At 44.1% G+C, this 17,467-nt stretch overlaps 1 protein-coding gene across 6 annotated transcripts in view; it reads left to right on the forward strand.

Annotated features, from left to right (window-relative positions):
- The window catches only part of GPATCH2 (G-patch domain containing 2), a 153,261-nt gene that overhangs the window by 34,138 nt on the left and 101,656 nt on the right, over window positions 1-17,467 (forward strand). Inside the window, exon 6 of one of the 6 annotated variants that reach the window (XR_008319358.1) lies at window positions 13,514-13,568. The exons of the other annotated variants lie outside the window; for them this stretch is intronic. The gene's annotated coding sequence lies outside the window, so the exon portion shown is untranslated. The remainder of the gene's footprint in view (window positions 1-13,513; window positions 13,569-17,467) is intronic. 6 annotated transcript variants of the gene reach the window in all.

The following is a 17,467-nucleotide window of genomic DNA, read 5'->3' on the forward strand; positions in this document are numbered from 1 at the left end:
TGTTTACCAGTGGCGGCAGCAGGAATGTGTTCTTTCTTTTACAGAAAATGCTGTCCTCTGTAATGAGTGGTGACAGGCTCTTTTCACCTCCAGCACCTTACAACCATCATGTGTCGTGTCCCCGCCCCCCCCCCCCGCCGCCGTGGAGTGCAGGAGGAATAATTCTATTGTAATGACATAGTAAGCCTCTTCACATGAGCAGCTAAACCTGGGTTATCTGCCTCTAACCCAGGGTTGCATGCACATAGGAACCAGGGCAAATGCTCCAAGCCATAGTAGTCCGAATCTGGATAACCCTGCTTCTAACCCTCACTCTTAACTCAGGTTAGTGAAGTGCAGGAGCCCCAGTGCCTAGACTTATGTGTCCACTTTTCCCGGTGTTTTCAGGTTGCGGCAGTCAGCCGCCATGTTTGTGAGAAAGCCCTGCGGTTTGAGGGGCTGCTAGGTATGAATGTGCATACCATGCTCTATGGTCTCATGCTAGCAGTGGCTTGAATAGGGCTGGGCATGCCTCCTGCACCTTGTGACCAATCAGAGTGTGGCTGCTGAATTCATGGGTTTGCCACCTCCTGGCCACATGGTGCATTGTGGGAAGGTTCTTCCAGTTCTTGGAGGACTTCCCTGATCCAAGCTCACCGCTGCAGCATTCGTTTGGGAGCAGGGGCTGCAAAGCCTAATGGAGGCTATGCTTGTCTGTCCAAAATGGGGTAAGGACTCTTCCAAGCCCCAAACCACCCCCTTCTGATCATGTGCAAGCACCTAGAACTTCAGAAGCCTGCTGAAGAGAAGAACATCATCTACCCCAGGGTGAGAAGCTTGCTGGAGAGGAGAACACCATCTACCCCAGGGTGAGAGGCTGGGGTGTCAGCCCGGCTGCCTCTTCTGCTCTGCCCCCCTGGTTGCCATCTGCCTCCCCCAGGACTGGTTGTGGTGAGGCTTTGCAGGACTGGGGCTGCAAGGGTGACTGGGCAGTTTTTTCCTGGTTCCACCTGCTGAGCTGGCTGCTCAGCCTATATAGGAAGACTGCCAGTGCCCTTAGCCCCCTAGAAGCCTGCTGAAGAGAAGGACATCATCTACCCCAGGGTGAGAAGCTTGCTGGAGAGGAGAACACCATCTACCCCAGGGTGAGAGGCTGGGGTGCCAGCCTGGCTGCCTCTTCTGCTCTGCCCCCCTGGTTGCCATCTGCCTCCCCCAGGACTGGTTGTGGTGAGGCTTTGCAGGACTGGGGCTGCAAGGGTGACTGGGCAGTTTTTTTCCTGGTTCCACCTGCTTTGCTGGCTGCTCAGCCTATATAGGAAGACTGCCAGTGGTGGCGGGCCCGCCAACGGCGGGGTCGCCACCGAAGGGCGACACCAAAGGGGATCGCCACTTCGGGGGAGCCACTTCGGGGGAGAGACAAGGGCGAGGGCGGGACACTTTATCTAACTATTTGTAGCGGGGTATTCAATAGTGGGGCTTCTGTGTAATTAGTTTTTAAGTTGTTTTAGAATTGGGTTGAAGTTGCAATGTGTGTGGGTTTGTCTGGAGATGGGGAGTCAGGGAGTGCCTTCGTTGAAAGTGGGGCAGCTATTCCGGTAGTGGTGGGGAATCGAAGAAATATCGTTGGCAGGTCAGCAGGCCATTCCAGGGGAAGGGTAGTGAGAAACCTAATAGCTGTCTCCCCTTCTGGCTGTCCTGTCAGCTCTTCGACCTCGGGGAGCACTACCAACAACCCACATAACCTTACCTTGCTCCTCTGCAATGCCAGGTCGGTCCAAAATAAATCAGAACTCATCCATGATTTGATTATGGATGAAGAGGCCGACCTGGTGTGTATTACCGAGACTTGGCTGGGGGAGGCTGGTGGCCCAGTCTGGTCCCAGCTTCTTCCTCCAGGATATTCTGTAGAGGATCAGGTGAGGGGACGTGGGCGGGGAGGTGGAGTGGCTGTGGTCCATAAGTATAACATCTACCTTACCAGGGTCCCTGTTAGGGTATCGGACCATATTGAATGTGTGTACTTGAGTTTGGGGACCAGGGATAGATTGGGACTTCTGTTGGTGTACCGATTGCCCCGCTGCCCAACGGATTCCCTTACTGAGCTCTCGGACTTGGTCGCGGAGCTTGCGTTGGAGTCTCACAGACTTTTGGTGCTGGGGGACTTCCATGTTCATTTCGGGACCAATTTGTCCGGGGCGGCTCAGGAGTTCATAGCGGCCATGACAACTATGGGCCTATCCCAAGCAGTCTCTGGACCGATGCATATTGCAGGTCACGCTTGATTTAGTCTTTTATTCTGATCAGGGTGGTGTTCCGTGGGTGGGGACTCCTACGATCTCCCTGTTGTAATGGACGGACCACCATCTGGTTAAGGTTGGACTTACAGCCACTTCCCACCTCTGCAGGGGCGAGGGGCCTATTAGAATGGTCCGCCCGAAGAGGTTATTGGATCCGGTAGGATTCCAAGAAGCCTTGGAGGGATTTAATGTTGGCTCTGCTGGTGATCCTGTTGATGGCCTGGTTGAGAATTGGAACAACTTGCTCACCAGGGCAGTAGACACGATTTTTTATTATTATTATTTTTATTTATTTTTTGCATTTTTATACCGCGTTTCGTTAAAAGATTTCTCCTAACCGTCCCCTCCGACCTGCTTCAAAACTGGCCCCTTGGTATACGGAAGATCTACGGTGGCTGAAGCGGCAAGGTAGGTGGCTGGAGCGGAGGTGGAGAAGGACTCGACTTGAATCCGACAGATTATGTCATAGAGCACACTTAAAGATCTATGCTCAGGCGATATGTTCAGCAAAGAAGCGGTTCTTTTCTGCCCGTATTGCTTCTGCGAACTCGCGTCCGGCGGAGCTGTTCAGGGTTGTGAGGGGACTTGTATCTGCCCCCCCTCCCCTGAACAAGAATTTGGAGCCATCAGTTATTCGCTGTGATGTGTTTAAAGAATTTTTCGCACATAAAATCTCTCGGATCCGGGCCAACTTAGGCGGAGCCTCCACAATTAATTTGATGTCTGAATTGGTGGTGTCCGACAACTCTTATGCGGTTCAACTGGATCAGTTTCAGTTTGTGACTCCTGAGGATGTGGACAAGCTGCTTGGAGAGGTGAGGCCTACCACTTCTTCTATTGATCCTTGTCCAACATGGCTTGTTCTATCTAGCAGGGAGGCTGTTGTAGTCAGCCTGGTAGAAATCATAAATGCTTCTCTGAGGGAAGGCAGGATGCCTCCTTGTCTTAAGGAGGCAATCATTAGACCTCTTTTAAAGAAGCCTACATCAGATCCCTCAGAGTTGAGGAACTATAGGCCTGTCTCCAACCTCCTGTGGCCGGGCAAGGTAATTGAGAGGGTGGTGGCCTCTCAGCTCCAGACAGTCTTGGAGGAAACTGATTATCTAGACCCATTTCAAACTGGCTTCCGGCGGGCTATGGGGTGGAGGAGACTGCATTGGTCGGCCTGATGGATGATCTTCAGTTGGGAATTGACAGAGGAAGTGTGACTCTGTTGCTCCTCTTGGATCTCTCGGCGGCTTTCGATACTATCGACCATAGTATCCTTCTGTAACGTCTGAGGGTGTTGGGGGTGGGAGGCACTGTTTTACAGTGGTTTCACTCCTACCTCTTGGATAGATTCCAGATGGTGTTGATTGGAGACTGTTGCTCCTCAAAATCTGAGCTTAAGTATGGTGTCCCTCAAGGCTCCGTACTCTCTCCAATGCTTTTCAACATCTACATGAAACCGCTGGGAGAGATCATCAGGGGATTTGGAGCGGGATGTTATCAGTATGCTGATGACACCCAGATCTATTTCTCCATGTCAACTTCTTCAGGAGATGGCATATCTTCCCTGAATGCCTGCCTGGAGGCAGTAATGGGCTGGATGAGGGAGAATAAACTGAAGCTGAATCCAGATAAGACGGAGGTACTTGTTGTGCGGGGTCGGAACTCCAGAGAAGATTTTGATCTACCTGTTCTAGATGGGGTCACACTTCCCCAAAAGGAACAGGTCCGCAGTCTGGGAGTACTTCTGGATTCACACCTCTCCCTGGTTTCTCAGGTTGAGGCGGTGGCCAGGGGTGCCTTCTATCAGCTCCGGCTGATACGTCAGCTGCGTCCGTTTCTCGAGATTAATGACCTCAAAACAGTGGTACATTTGTTGGTAACCTCCAGACTGGACTTCTGTAATGCGCTCTACGTGGGCCTGCCTTTGTACGTAGTCCGGAAACTTCAGTTGGTTCAGAATGCGGCAGCCAGGTTGGTCTCCGGGTCATCTTGGAGAGACCACATTACTCCCTTGCTGAGGGAGCTACACTGGTTGCCAATTGCTTTCCGGGCAGAATACAAAGTGCTAGTTATAACTTATAAAGCCCTAAATGGCTTGGGCCCTGGGTATTTAAGAGAACGCCTTCTTCTTTATGTGCCGCACCGTCCACTGAGGTCACTTGAGGAGGTCCGTCTCCAGTTACCGCCAGCTCGTCTGGTGGACGCACGGAGACGGGCCTTCTCGATTTCTGCCCCGAGATTGTGGAATGCACTTCCTCCTGAAATGCGATCCTCTCCATCCCTGACTATTTTTAAAAAACATCTGAAGACCCACCTCTTCACCCAAGCTTTTTCAGCTTTTTAAATGTGTGGTTTAAATTTTATACTGTTTTAGAGCTTTTAGCTGTTTTGTTGGTTTTACTGTGTTTTAATAGTTTGATTTTAATTGTTAATTTGTTTTAATTGTTTTTATCATGTTGCGAACCGCCCTGAGCCATTTTTGGAAGGGCGGTATATAAATTTAATAAATAAATAAAAATAGTGTCATTCCCCAGTCCATTCTGAGTAATAAAACATGGCAGCGCAGCCCTCAGACATATTCCTGTCAGTGAACATGACTTTTGTGGGAAGGGGAAGAAAAGTGAACATTGTGTCCATGTTCCCCTCTCCGCATGCTGCTCCGAGAAGCAAGCCTTCAGCATAGGTAGTGTCATAGGAACATAGGAAACTGCCATATACTGAGTCAGACTATTGGTCTATCTAGCTCAGTATTGTCTTCATAGACTGGCAGCAGCTTCTCCAAGGTTGCAGGCAGGAATCTCTCTCAGCCCTATCTTCGAGAAGCCAGGGAGGGAACTTGAAACCTTCTGCTTTTCCCAGAGCGGCTTCATCCCCTGAGGGGAATATCTTGCAGGGCTCACACGTCTAGTCTCCCATTCATATGCAACCTGGGTAGACCCTGCTTAGCTATGGGGACAAGTCATGCTTACTACCACAAGACCAGCTCTCCTCTCCTGTCCAGGCTGCCTGTAGAAAATGTGGGCCAATGCCTTCACATATATCATGCTAATACTGTAAAATTGCCTCCAAAGGCTGTTGGAAGCCTGCATCTATTGGTGAAAACAACAGCTTGCCTCTTGAGGGACATAAATCATGCCAAGAGCACAATTATGCAGGTACTACAGAGTTTGCACTGGCTTTCAGCAACCCTCCAATACCTTTAACTGAGGTATTGACCATTACCTTTAAAGCCCTAATGGCTTTGTACTTAAAGGCAATGTTCTTCTCTCTATCCTGTTATGTTCCCCATGACCGATCGTATGCCTTCATAACAATACCTGTACAAAAAGTTCATACATTAAAGACAGAAGGAGTTTGGTGTTGTGCAACCATAGAGCTCCCTTCTCCTGAAAGATCACAAGAACATTTGGTTGAACATGCCCTATTTAGGAAGCAGTGTAATGCTTTTCTGTGTTCACAAGCATTTGGTGACTGAAATATATAGGCTTTAATCCATTGCTCAGGACTTGTTTTTGTGTTTTATCTGTGCAACATCTAGCAGAAAGTGAGACATTTTATAAATAATTATAAGAAGATTAAACAAGTAGTGTGGTTGTTTAAATTTAGTTTTACTTTTTACTTTTTTAAATTTGCAATTTTAAACCACATGTTGTTGCTTGTCCCAAACCTCCCAGATAAAGTGGGATATGAACTCAAATAAAAAATTTGAGACTTAAAGACTCTGGTTTGGTCTTGTTCCTCAGACTACTGTCTGGGTAAAAGTTCTCCCCTTTCATTTCACTGGATGGGAATGCTAACAGCAAGAACATTTATGAATATAATCAGCTGGTAAGCTAGATAGCGTACAAGTTGCTGAACATGCATAGTAATATTTTATCACGGTGATGCATATGTTGGAGTGATATGTTTGCCATGTAAATTCTCTAGCCACACCATTAACCTCTGTGGAATTCAAGCACCCTGTCTGTGATGGCATCCCCTCTTTATAGTGGTGTACAGTTGGAAGGGGACAAATAAAAAGATTTTAGATTTGCATTGCAAGATATGTACCCCGTGCTCATGTGATATCTCAATATTAAATCCCAAGAAGCATGCCTTTTTGATGATCTGTATGTGCTAAGTGCATAGATTTACTGCTATAGTTTGAGCATTTTAAAATTAAAATATATCACTCATTCTGAATGTATTGATTTATACATCTATGTGTCAATATTAAGTCGAGTGACTTTCCCAATAAGTTAAAAAAAAGATCTGGCAAGGCAGGTTACATAAAGTAGATTGCTTTAAATTTATATTTGTGTCTGTTACCCTTATATTAAACATTTTCACTTTTTTGCCCTTTATTCAAAATCAGTATTAGAGTTTTTAAAAGCCCCTAATCCTGACATAGAAAAAGTCCATTTTAATATTTATCTTGAAAATGCTGTCCTCTCAAATAACTGGCTGTAAATCATCACCAACTCTGATGTTCATATCTACAGTTTGGAAGACAGAAATGAGTTTAGTGGGTCAGAAAGTTGTTCTAACAAAGATAGAACTGAAATCTTAGTTAAGATATACTGCAGAAGTAAATTGTGCAAGTTCTAGATTGCACTTACAGTTGAATTCTTTAGTTAAAACACAGATCATGTATCTGTGTACTGTTGGGAACAATTTTTTCTTTCCCTTGTTTTCCATGCCTGATCAATACTACTCTTTTGGCTGGTGGTATCCCCTATTTTGTCAGTGCTTAGAAAACTTTGCTTATTCAGAAGGAAGTATACTGCCAGCAGCCAGCCTTATGATGAGCTCAAGCCAAATCAGAAGGCAGATGTGTTAAATCTGGCAGCAGGAACTTTTGGCCACAGTGTGTGGCAAACGAAGATAGGTCCTGTGCCATGAGAAATAAAATAATTTAATAAGGAAAGCTTTCTGGGAGCCCAGACGGAGTGCTGCCCACTATCTTTGAATGAGTCACTGCTCTGGCCTTGTCTTCTGCTGTATTTCTACGTTGGGAATGACAGTGTTGTTGTCCTGAGGAGGCAATAGCACTCAGTGATTAAGCAAGTGAAAAGAGGGAGTGGGCACTTGGGGGTGGGGTTAGGGTGATAGTTACAGTAAAGTGAACAGTGCTTCAAATTTAATTCCGGGGGGGGGGAGTGCTTTAGTTATTGGAAGCTGGGAAGCTCTATCCTAAATACACTTGTTTGAACTAACAGAAACATCTTCAGGGGGGAAATGTTTAGAGTTACAGATTGAGTTATCAAACTAAATATTAAGGACTAGCTGATGCAGCACAGAGCATCTGCGCCCCTAGTCCCCCCCTCCCCCACCGCCTTTTTGCTTGCCACCCCTCTTCTCACCCCGCCCGCAACTGCTACCTTCTTCTTCCTGGCCGGTCTCAGCTGCTGTGGCCACCTGCCTGCTGGTTGCGGCCACCCACCATTGGCTGTGGCTGCCCGCCTTCCGGGCCCACCTGCCATTCATGACTGCCATTCATGGCCGCCCATCTGCTGGGCACTCTCACCAGTTGTGGCTGCTCCAGCCGGCCACCTACTGGGGTCACTCGCCTGTCCGCCAGCCACCAGTCTTCTCCCCACCTCCCCTGGCAGCCGGCCATTCGCCAGGCTGCCACTTCTCTCCCCCACCACACACACGCAGTCCCCTGTCGCTAATCAGCAGCTCTCACGAGAGCTGCCACACATAGGATTAGCGACGGTTGCACCTAAGAGAATTAAATATATAGATTGTCTATTGGCTAACTGCCTCTGCTGATTATATCAGAATTGTTTCTCTTATTTTGAGGAGTACACTGGCCCATCCCATTAGTAAAAGAGGGCTGCATTCAACCCATGTCAGCCCCATGTTCAGTGTTTCTCCTCTAGAAATCCCTTGGGTAGCCTTGGCCAAGTTACCACATCACAGTTTTCAGTTCTCCACTTGTGATGCGGCAGTCTCCACCCTCCCAGTTAAGGAAAAATGGAAAAGCTTCTGCAGTATTTTGCCAGAGTAAAGGGCGATTTGTCATCTTTACTCAGAAACAGAATCCCCTCCCACCAAACAGAAGTTTAATGTGTTTCCATAGTACTATAGCTGCTAATGTAATCATTTTATTAAAGATTGCTACATTGCTGTAGCAATAAAATAACTGTTATTTCTGACACTTCAGAGTGAAGAATACTCTGTAGTCCTTGCTTGACTTGTGCGAAAATTGTATCAAATGTTTAAATTGTAGTTGCCAGCAGTTTCTCTTGACTAATCAAGAGTGTGTGTAGTGTGAAGCAAACATTGTTGCTGTTCTCTCACCCTTAAATGTCACAAGGCAGCACTCTTGGTTAGCCAAGTGAGGCAACTGTGTGTCCATTAATACATAAAGTAAATATGAAATTTGCCTAGGTTCTCAAGATAAAGAATAGATTCAATATTCCACTGGATAATGTTAATCAGAATAGACTGTAATAAGTCACAAGAACATAAGATCTCTTTTAGCACTGTAATACTTCAATATATCAAACCAATGTGTTGCAAGAAAAAATTATGGGTCAGAGGATAGGGAAATGTATCAAACAACTTTTGCTTTGCATTTTGAATATCTTAGGAAAGAAACAGCTGCAGTCCTCTGCACACGGTCCTGGGCATAAGCCCTATTGAACTCAATGAGACTTACTCCCAAGTAAAGATAGGATTATGATGTTTGAACTGGAACTCATCATACTTGGTCATGTCTGCCAGAACAGTAGCTCACCAGAGGATTCATTAAGCCTAATAGTGCAGGTAGTATGTTATATAAAATGGGGTGTGTGTGTGCGGAGTGTATAGCGTTTATACTTCAGAAAAGTGACTCTGGGGGACATATTTTTGGAAGGCAAAGAGCACTTATGGAGGTAGAGAAGAGCAGCAAAAATTGCTTCCCGCACACTCTGCTTCTTGGGGAGAGTTAGGAGCAGCCTCTCCGCAGGAGGATGCAACTCTGGATATCGTAGCAATTAACTTTATTACCAGAGACATGCCCCAGATAATGAGAGAGAATATTTAAATTGATTTTTGTTGGGCTTCATTAACTGCTTTGAAATATCTCTTAAATTAAAATGGTGTATCATATTTAAATACTGACTGACATTCAGATTAGCGAAGTGCTGACTCAGACGTGTTGTGCTAGTCCAAGGCTATTGTGCTAAATCCGAAGCTTGCATTCTCATGCAACTTTGCTTACTGCATAGATGCTTCATTAGTCTGCATGTCAGCCACTGTTCCTAATTGCTCCTGGTGGGAAATGGCCAGGATTGTAGCTGCCATTAGTGGTACCCAGTGTTCCTTCTAACAGGGATTCCCAGATGTTGTCAGAATCCCCAGCTGCTATTACTTTTGATTGGGGATTATGGGAGTTGTAGTCAGCAACATCTGGGAGTCCCTGTTAGAGGGAACATTGGTGGTACCATGTTTCCACAATGGCTGCTTAATGGTGGCTACACTGAAGCTTTGTTATCTGTGTTTGGTAGACAAAATGCGAAGCCCTGCATGTGGCCTCCAGAAAGCAAATGTATTTAACACAGGAGTGACTTATGACATCTGTGCTCGGTGCTCTTTTTGTCTCCTGTGTGAGTCACTGCTGGGTTAGAATCTGACTTTTCACACTGTGGTACTCCTTCGCCTGGAGTGGCTTTCATGAACAGAAGAGTTCTTATATTAAAAGAGGTCCTTCTGGAAGCACAGATCTCCTTCAATTCACAGAAGAATGTACAAGCCACAGTACACTGTGGCCCAAAATGTTAGGACCAATAACTTTGCAACAGTTTGTCTCTCTTTAAAGTGGGAATAATATTGCTTGCTTTTTTACGCAGATAATATAGCCAGTAAACATGCCATATAAGTCTCTCTGTGTATGCATGTGTTAATATTACTGTCCGTCCTCTCTAATGCAAACTCCATTCACCACTATCAGGTTCATGTCCCCCAGACATCTGTTAACTCAATTGAAAGAAATCCCTTGATTATTATTTTTTAAGGTAATTATTTAAAATTATTCAGAGTCCCCCATGGCATTGAGATAATCGTGGTTGAACTGTGTTGCCAAGTTAATAACATAATATTCTGTTAGTGCACTCCAGTAGAGTGCTGTTATTTAGTACCTCATCTAGAAGAAAATGGTCTGACTTGCTGAAAAAATAAACACCTGTTTTTCTTCTAAGTTCTGTTATTGAGATTCACAATATAATTCTATTCTTTTCCTTTCCCAGAACATTTTGCTTGCAAACTTTATGCAGCAAAAGCACAGCCCCATTGCTAGCTGTATACTCAGTCATCTGTTTAATCCTTATCCCCTTCGCATTGTCAATACCCATCTAATTCCACTTTAACAACAGTAATTGGCTGATGGAGTAGCAGATATAGATTTGTTTTCCTGATGACTCCTTGACTTTTTTCCTCTGGTAATACTAATAGAATTCCAAATCCTTACTGGTGTGATCATGTCATGAGTAGGTCAACAGTCATGTCAAGGTCCTATTGGAAACTTCATAGCCGACATCTTAATTTAGACTTAGCTATCTTTTTTTCTCCTTCTGTGTGCAATTGTAAGCAATTCTTTCAAGTCTCTCACTCATTCCATTATAATAGAATTCATTTAATTCAAAAGGAATTAGTTCATGATGTGAATGTATTTGGATCGCTGCAGTTCAATAAAAGTAAAGCTGGGAACATCCATTCTGAATTCTTGATATCTTTCAGCTTCAATGGTAGAATTGTTTATTTACATATTTGTTGTCTATATTAGTCAGTTACCTTGGTTTTTCTGAATTTTGGCTAGTAGAATGACTGCTTATCGCATGCCATCAAATTTTCTGTCAGAGGATCCCCTGACTCCTGCTTAAGTGCTGATTGAGTTCTTGTCAAGCCATTGCCAATCAATGCAAAAATTTACTCACCTGAGGTTTCTGCAATAGGTGCTTAATCCACCAATCATTTCTATGCTGTCCCTTAATTTCTTTGTCACTCGTTCAGGAATAGTATTTGCAGCCCAATCCTAACCATGTTTACTCAGAAAGAAGACACATTGATTTCAGTGGAATTTACTTGCAAGAAAGAATGTTAAGGATTGCAGCTTTACTGGCTTGTACTTCAGAGTAGGTTGGGGGTGGGGGTAAGCTGCATTTGTTAGGAAAATGCAAGTATGATGATTGCTGGTATTGTTAAATTGTGAACCTCCAGGGTTTGGTTTTTTTTTTGGGGGGGGGTTGTATGGGGTGGTATAGAAATGTAAGAAATAAATAAAATAATTTTATCTACATTGCCCACTTTTTATATAATTGCATGTCCCTATCATCAAATTCAGCTTCTGCCACAAATAAATAAATAAATATTTTAACCCTCATCTGGAGTCATCATGTTTTACATATGAGTAGGACTTCTTATTCTGAAGTAGATGCCCTGATGTCACTGGCGGATATTCTGATGTGCTCTTGGCACATCCTTTAATCACATGAGAGGCATGCTAATTTGAATCAGGGATTCAGATTAGTCAGGATGCCCCTGCTAACTGGGCAAAAAGGCACCTTTTAAAAGTAGCAGTTCTCTTTATTTAGCGGGGGGGAGCAACGGGCCCTATCCACCCCCAGCACAGTACCCCTTCAGTGCCTTCAGTGACTGTTGCCAGTGTCTCTCATGTTACTTTTTAGATTATGAGCCCTTTGGGGACAGAGGTCCTTCTCCCTCAGAGGGCACGGCTCACAAAGGGTTAACTTTCACTCCTTGCTCCTGTTAGACAGCAAATCTCAGGTGTTTTTCATGTAGCTGAAGTCTGTCCCCTTCTCCCAGCATGCTCAGGTGCGATTCCTCAATTCCTTCCTGTCTTCACTCCTGATCATACATACACCTAGGCTCCTGCCCAATTTCTAATCTGCTTTTATCCTTTCTACTGGTGAGCTTGTTACCGATCAGTGGGTAGGATTTTTTTTTATTATTATTATTTTTTGCATCATAGCACCACCATATTTTCAAACCTTATTTGGCTTGCTTGTCATGTGTTGCCAGAAGGGACAGCATCTCGGAATCCTAACAGCTGCTGGAATGGAGCTGTGCTGCAGCTCTCGCACAAACAAGCTCCAGATTCCTCTAATGGTTGCCAGCTTGGCAATCACTCTTCTCTCCTATCAGGTGGCTTTGTCATCAAACCTTAAATTACATGTATTGACCTCAAATCATCTCAGCTGCATCATGGCACAGAAATGGGAGGACTCCAAATGTACTACCCAGAGGCCCTGCAGTGCTTCATAACTGACATGAAACACACCAACCAGGACTAGCAGGCTAAGATACACTATCAGTTCTGTTAATTCAAGGTGCTTCCATCGGAACCAAGGAAGCTACTGCCTACTGAGTCAGACCGTTGGTCCATCTAGAGCAGCATTGTCTACTCTGACTGGCAGTGGCTCACCAGGACTCCAGGCAGTATTTGGATTCATCCCTCAGGGTTCATGATGGTTTGTTCTGAACCATCCTCTCTCTCTCCCGCACACCAAGATTAAAGGGGAAGGGAGTTGCTTCACTCACTGTCTCCTCCTGCTGGACTAAACTTCTCTTAGTCTGGCCTCTCACCAGAAGACCCCAACCCCAGCTCACCACTGTGAAGTGGGCAAGTGATAGTCTGGTTGTAGACCACCTTTTGCCATTTCTGCTCCTCATGTAACCCATTATCTTGGTACCTCCACTGACAGGTGAGTGAGGTTCAGTAAGTAGACTGTTGAGTGCCGCACATTTCACCTCTACATCTCCATGTTCTCTCCACCTGGAAACAAGCTCCAACCCCCGCTTCTAGGCTGTATCCCACTAGGAGAAATGGGGAAAGACCAGAGATGGACTGTGGATGGTTGATCCACTGATGCCAGGCTTACTGAAGCTGATTTGTTGTGGTGGTGGTTGCTGTTATGATCCTTTTGGCTTTGTTTTGCTGGCTAAAATCCCTGCTTCTGTGAGGTCAGATGCTTCCAAATGCTTTACTTTTTCAAAACACTAGGTCTGACATCTTGGGAAGGGTTGGTTTCATCTGTCCTGACTTGAGAACACAGAACTATGCAATGCCTCAGACTGGTTTTGAGACACTATCATCATCAAGGTGGGGGGAAACTGAAGTTTCCACAGATAAACAGCGTGTTCACCACCATCCCAAAGGGCTTAACATGGGCATGGGAAAGAAACCACCCACCATAGAAGGCCTATTTATTTTGAAGTAGTTTTCTACCCTGTGTCATATTTTTTTATTAATATTATAGATATCGTAACTGGTGAGGGGCCATACCTGTGGATATATTGTGTACCAAAGTGCAGGTAAGAGTTTGGCAGCAAGAGCATAGCTGGGAGTGAAGTGGTTTATGCACCTTCGTAGCTGGGAATGGAAATCCACCGCCAAATCTGGTTGCAATTAGGAGTTGGCATACTGTCTGGGGTGGTGGGGAATTTGCATGGCCATGTCTCTCCACATGATAAAAAGGGATATTTTTTACTATAAAGAAATAGTTTTGACCATAGCACTGTATATAGAGCTAATGCAAGCATAATTCTAATAATCTGCATAATCATAATCTGCAAACCATTCCTGAGGAGCCAGCCTCAGGGATGCATGCTCACTTTCCATGGCTAGTGCAAAGCAGAATCCCTCTGATTGTGAGGCTAAATTAGACATGATATTGAAAGACCTGCGATTTGAATTTCTGCTGTTTTAAAACTTTAATAGCAGCCATGATGAGGGATCCAGATGGGTACCTGTACATTTTTTTCTTGCAGGCCAAACAGCAGCTTCAGCTAGGAGGGAGGCATTTTCATTAAGAAAACTGGTGTGAGAAAAAGGTTAAGCCCACCTCCAGTACTACAATCCCTATCAAATCCTCACCCACCACAGCTATTAAACTTTTTAAATGCAGCAGATCTTATCATGGATCTCCCAGTGTCACCGCTAGTTGCACCTTTCTACTTTACAAGGGATCCTGATTTACACCAGGAGGAAAGCTCACAGCAAATCTTAATGAACAGAATTAGTCTACTCTTCCTTTTCCATCACCATTGCATCAGTGCAGTATCATCCCAGCAGAGTGGTGAGCGGTTTGTTGCATAATAGCCCCGTAGAAGATGGGGGTCCTTGGTAGCCCACTGTGACCAGTTTGCAAGCTTCTTTGCTAATTAAATCACTCCAGCTTGGATTCCGTATTGAGAACATGTGTCTGTGGATGTGTCCTTGACTTCTGCTTGTCCCATGTTGTTAAATGTATTTAAGATTGTTTATCCTGAGAATATGGACAAGTTGCTTGGAAGTTTGAGGTATCTTTCTGGACCCCTGGCTGGGATACATTTAGGAGACCATGGGCGACATGGTGCGCAATCCACCATCGATGGTAGGAACCCAGTAGGTTCTACTTCAAAAGTAACCCCATTAGCGTAGCATTGGGGCTGCTGCACAATTACCTTAAAGCACTTCTGGTCAGCACCTCAAGGAAGTAAGGATGTGCACAAACTGTGATTCAAACTGTGGTTCGGGCACTTTTGGGGCAAGGGGAGCAAGAATTTTAAGAATGTTCAGGTTGTCAGACTCCCTTTCCTGGGAAATCTGATGGGCTTCCTTTGGTAATTGGCAAGCCTTAAAGGCATTTTTGTTCCACGATGCATTCAGTTTGTTTCTCTGATTTGGTTGGTGCACAGGCTCTGTTTCATAGTATAAGTGACTCGCTTTCTCACTCACTTTATTTTATTGATTTTGACAGTTGTTTGTTTTTGTTTTTTAATTATGTTGTAAGCTACCCTGGGGCTGAAGATGGGGGCACAACATTTTAAACAGAATTGGTGCATGTGTAATATGAACTCATAGTTGATACTGAATAAGAGGAAATTGCTCTGAAGAGAGAACTGTGGAAGAACACCCATCCCTAAGGAGAGCTCACAGATCGTAGATTACGGGTTGCAGGGAAATAGCTCTGTGTCTGTACCAGCACGTCATAATCTTAACAACTTCTACAAGGAATCTATTCTTAATAAGAGAATCCTTGTAACTCCTGGATTTGATTTATAACAACATTGCTCATTTCTGGGAGTACATTGCACATCTTGATATGATTGTCACTGCCACTAATACATGTAGACACAGATGTTGCTTTCAGTGTATATTGGGATCTATGCCCTAATGTGCTCTTCACAATGTTATGCATAATGTGTTGCTTTTGAATCTCCTCAGTTGCTTAGAATGCAGCATGTGGAAACCTAACACTCTTATTTCAAGTATGTCTTTTAACATTTGTTTCAAACCTTGAATGTGATCATGGTACTTTCTTTTGATGGCTTGACTGTATTAGCGCTGAACTATTTGATCACTAACTCTCTCACAACAAATGCACTTTTATTTTTAGGCTGCTTTCCTTCTGGAAAGTAAGCTCACGCGATCACCCGGCATTCTGCCTGTTTCTGTGTGTCCCCCTCTATCAACTTCGCAATGCTTGGACTAATATGAACCAAATTGGGTACAGTTGTAGGGACACCTCAGTGGCATAGTTTGTGAAGATGTCATCCACCCCGATTCAAGATGGCGGACATGTGAACATTTAAGGCTGAAATGGGCTAACTGAAAATATACTATTTTCAGGATAGTATAGTTTAAAATGTGAAGAATTGTTGAAAATTTTGCTTTTATTCAGCTTTTGTTCTTCAGTATTTTGCCACATCTGTTTTGCCTGTTTACTATAGAAAGAATGAGACTTGGGGATTATTCACACATAGCTGTGAATCACACAATATCTTGTTCACATGATAGCTCGTATCTCCAGTAGCAATAGCAGGTGGCAAGCAAGTATTGTTGGGAAGGGATTCTATCCCATCACCACCACCCCTCAATGTGTTGTCCTGGTGCATGGCACACAAGGAGGCTGTTTCCCTCCTTGCTCCCTTTCCTCCATTGTTGCAAATGATCAGATTGGCTGGGTCCTCAGCACATCAGGAAGAGTGGCACAGTGGCTACTGGAAGTTGTAGTATTTGCAGGGGCTAGTCACAGTTGCAAGAAGGAAAGGAAAAAGAAACTTCCTCATGTGCCAGAGTAACATGAGTGAGTAGAGGGAGAAAGGAAATCCCCCTCCCTGGTTGCTGCTTGCAACCCACCAGCACTACTGCTGCAAGGGTAAGGGAAAATGCCCATTTGGAAGGGTTTGTGGGACTAGTGTTAAGAGAACTTAATTTTCCAAGCTGAGATTCCTGAGAGCCATGGAAGTTCTCTTCTCCTTTGGAGGAGGCAGGTTTCTGCATCTTCAAAGTTCGTATCTGAATCCAAGCTTGGAGAACTGAAGTTAACCCTGTTTAGAACTGAGGCATAAAATACTTGATTAATATTTTCTTAGCTGGGCTATTCAATACATGTTGGTAATATGCTAGAAAGATTAAACACGTATCTGTATGTGAAGTTGTCCTGGAACATAGGCCTTTGCTTCAGGAAGCATTTTTGTGCTCTGCCTTTTTAAGGGTTCTCTCTCTACTGATACATCAGAAAATGTAAATATGGTTGATATAGGTCTTTGCAACCAAATTTTCTGTCCTGTTTAGCAAAAACTAGAAACTCTGTACACTGAAGAAGGAAAGCTATGTTTTGATTTAGAGAAATAAGTAACGATAAGGATATAAATGAGTACTGTTCTTCTGTTCCTTAACTGGGATAGACTGATATAGGCTCCGAAAATTTCTGTTGAACCAGAAAAATTAATACCAGGTTATTGGATGGTCTAGCTAAATTGATTGTTTCTATTGCAGTCATGTAGGAACTTCTGTTAGGAACAAATTGTATCAGGATACAGCCCTGATAATTCATCTGATAAATTGTGGAGACAGGGATTTCACCATTCGTTATTGTCATCGTGTTTGAAATGTTTGTCTAAAAAAATCTAGAAATGCAATATGCTTTTAACCTGGTTAAGAATATAGTTAAGGAATGCATATTGCCTGTCATTTTGCCATAGCCTTTACTCTATTTATGTTTTCTAAATGTCAGGACTGTAATATTGTTTAATCACACTTTGTTGTGTTTTAGTGAACAGCCATAGTAGGTTGGTACCAAAAGGACATCTACCAGTTTTGACACTGAGAATTAATTATGAAATAAAAGACAGATTTTTGCTCAGGCTAGAATTAGCCTAGCAGTTCAAAATATAAGCAGTCACCTTGGAATCACATAACAGAAAGTGACACCCTTTCTTTGACT

This window comes from Hemicordylus capensis, chromosome 1 (genome assembly GCF_027244095.1).
Source record: "Hemicordylus capensis ecotype Gifberg chromosome 1, rHemCap1.1.pri, whole genome shotgun sequence".
Taxonomy (NCBI): Eukaryota; Metazoa; Chordata; class Lepidosauria; order Squamata; family Cordylidae; genus Hemicordylus; species Hemicordylus capensis.